Source organism: Chionomys nivalis, chromosome 3, assembly GCF_950005125.1.
Source record: "Chionomys nivalis chromosome 3, mChiNiv1.1, whole genome shotgun sequence".
Lineage (NCBI taxonomy): Eukaryota > Metazoa > Chordata > Mammalia > Rodentia > Cricetidae > Chionomys > Chionomys nivalis.
In genome coordinates, this window is record NC_080088.1 from 66,730,890 (window position 1) to 66,734,014 (window position 3,125).

The following is a 3,125-nucleotide window of genomic DNA, read 5'->3' on the forward strand; positions in this document are numbered from 1 at the left end:
TGGACCAGATTTCAAGATCAGTCTGTTCCATGAGCAACAGCCCAGCTGGAACACCATTTCACAGAGCCAAGCTTTCATCCACACATTTTCTCCAGACAGCCCAGTTGTTCTGCCTTGAATAATTGCCTAAATCACTTCTCGGCCTCCAAAAATACAGGAGGTAACATGCCTGGCCTATGGATTTCAGTACCATGGTTTAACATAAAACAAAATGTCCGAGTCCACTATGTCATACCTCTTAATGTTCCCAGAAAGATTCTTTATAGATTTTGCTGAAGTTAGGCAGAGGCAAATACCGGCTCTTCAGCACAAACAGAATCACTAATATTTGAGAACATCATCTTGTCTGAAAATCAAGGCTTACCAGAAACAGAAATGCAGGCAGCCAAAGACTCACAAATCAACAAATAAAGAAGAAAGACCATGATAAATGGTAATACAGCTAATAATAACAAGTTATTATCTTATAGAACACCAGTATTTATAAGTTAAAAATAAATATCCGAGGCTGGAGAGATGACTCGGTAGTTAATTGTGCTTGTCCCTAGATAGAGGTTGCATCCCAGCACCCAAGTCCAGTGAGCTACAAATGCCTGTAACCCAGCTCCATGGATCTGATGTGTCTTTTGGCCTTTGTGGGTACCCACAGGATCCTTACCTAGTTCAATACCTGCACATCACCTCACCAATGAGATTTTCCTGACCATCTGGTCATCACTGCAAACCTTATGTTTTTTTATCCCTTTGTAACATATGTTACAACATTAACCACAACACTCTAGTTTTCATGTATTTGTTTAGATTTTCACATCCCTCTTGAAGATATAGCTGATTCCAGAGTTGTGGTCTTACTGCTAGATCCTTGGTACCTCATAACTGTGAGTGGTATGAGTTGAGGACCAGTAATTAAGTGTTCAATTAGAAGGGCTTTCTCAGAAGCTCATAAAGGTCCTTTTTTATTTTTATAATTCTTTCCAAGCTTCTTCCTACAGCATCATCTTTCTATCCCAAGCATGAAAACACAGTGTGGACACAGAGCACTCCTCCGGACACATAAACATGACAACTCTTATGCACCCTAATTTCTATCTTTATCAACTCAGCAGGCAGTGAGTACCAATGTTCTTACCACTTTCTATTACGGTGTGCATGTTATGCAAGGGAAAAGTAACCGAGACATGTAGTTGCCATTCAAATTCATCACTTTCCAATTATAATGACCAAGGAGCAACTTCATAGGGGCACAAGGCAGAGCATCCTGTGCTGTTTAACTTTGTTGAGGATGAGCTCATCAAAAGATAAAGCACTATATAGTCAAGAACGTATGTCACCTTCTTGCAGGGAAAGGTTTCTGGAAAAGGTTCTGGAAAGATAAATGACCTACATTCTAATCGGTATAGAAGACTAGAGAAAGGCATTGGAAAGAGAAGAAAGTCCACAGAAATGACCGACAGGAGCAAGAAAGCAAATCATTTCAGGGACCTCAACCACCTCCTAATACTGGCTCCATGAAGACACCTATACTGATGAATTTGTTAGCTGCGATCTGCAGCAAGGTCCAAACCCATGAACAGATATTCAGAATCCAGTCTTTGTGTTAGGAAGCTCTTGAAGGCTTTGCTTAGGGTAAGGACAGTAAACAGCAATTTGTAGTATTTTGCTTAAAATAAAGACTTGTTCTAAAAATGTGTCATGCACAATTTTGTTGAGAGATCTCATAACAAGATTATGGAGTTGGGGAAATAAAATCTCAGAGAAAGGTAAGGTAGAAAGGTAAAATGGGTTGACAACCATAGAATCTCCTAACAATTTAGGGGCTTGTAGTTCATCCACCCCATTATCTACTTTCAAGAAATTAATATTATTACTACTAATAATAATAATTATTCCCAAGTCTTTCATTGGACCAGCATGGTCGGAATCTGCCACCACTGTGGTCGTGTCTGTGGCATCCTGGTCTTGCTCTCCCCTCCTGCTGCCCCATAACGCTGGGTCAGTTAGCATGCATTACTTGCTGTGTGTTTTTTCACGTATTTCCAACCCTCCTTAGAATATTCTGGGGCCTTGGTGGGGTCATGGACAAAGTTGCCATGACAGAAATGATGTCTGAGTTCCAGGAGTTACAGAAGTTCAGAAAGTGAGTACCTTTGCAGGGTCTGAGAGCTGTGGCAACTCCAGACCTGTTAACTGAACTTGTGCATTGCTGTTAGCACCACCTCCTCAGCCTTCCTTAGGGCAGCCTCACTCTTGTCAATGGACCGCAGCAGCTCCTGGTCATAAACAAGGTGCACTGCTCCCACCCCTACCCCCTCGCCACTCTTCTCTTGATGAGGAACCTCATCAGTGGCCACACTTGAGCCACCATGATGGATCTCCTGCCCCTCTGCCCCGCAAGGACACACAATTTTAAAGAAATTATTTTTGAGAGAAACAAACAGTATGGAGTTCATTTAGGAAGAAAAGAGGGGGTATGAAGTGGTGAGAACTGGAACAGGGAAGGAAATGAAGGGCCAGATGGACACGTAGTGCAAGGTTATTACACAGACTACTGGACAACTGGCTATTTTCCCTCGGGGCTGCTTCAATTTTTAAGAAGCAAATAAAGTAAACTGTGTTTCATTATTATTTATTTATTTGATCAAACTAGGTTAAAGGAAGACAAATGAAATTTGCAGTAGAATGTAAAAACAGGTGCTGCGAAAGGCTTTTAGAGGAAGGCGGGCTATGATGGCTTTCTTTAAAAAATAGATACAAAAGCTTCTGTGTTTGCAGATGTTTCAGTCCGCCCACCTACACCTATTCAGAAACATCTGTTTTCTTACAAAATGGAAACTAAAAAAAAATTAAAATCCTGCCTAATAATAACATATGGTGAGCAGGAAACTTGTTTATTTCATTTTCTTTTTTCCTAGGCTAAAAACGGCAATTTTTAGAATATGCGTTTAGTACGTAGGCTCAGGTATGTACATATGAATCTCTCCTACTGTGCTTTGAATTCCTGATAACTCTGTGTATGCTACCAGGGTCAATAGATCAATAGGTTTTTACAGCTTATTGATGTGTGTTTATTCTTATCATTTTACTTAGGGTTTTATTTCATTAAATTTTCACATATGTACAATAAA

The 3,125-nt window shown here is 40.3% G+C and overlaps 1 pseudogene; it reads right to left on the bottom strand.

Moving 5' to 3' along the window:
- Window positions 1-1,997: 1,997 nt before the first annotated feature.
- Window positions 1,998-2,365, bottom strand: LOC130871295 (MICOS complex subunit MIC13-like; annotated as a pseudogene).
- Between the last annotated feature and the right edge of the window lie 760 nt (window positions 2,366-3,125).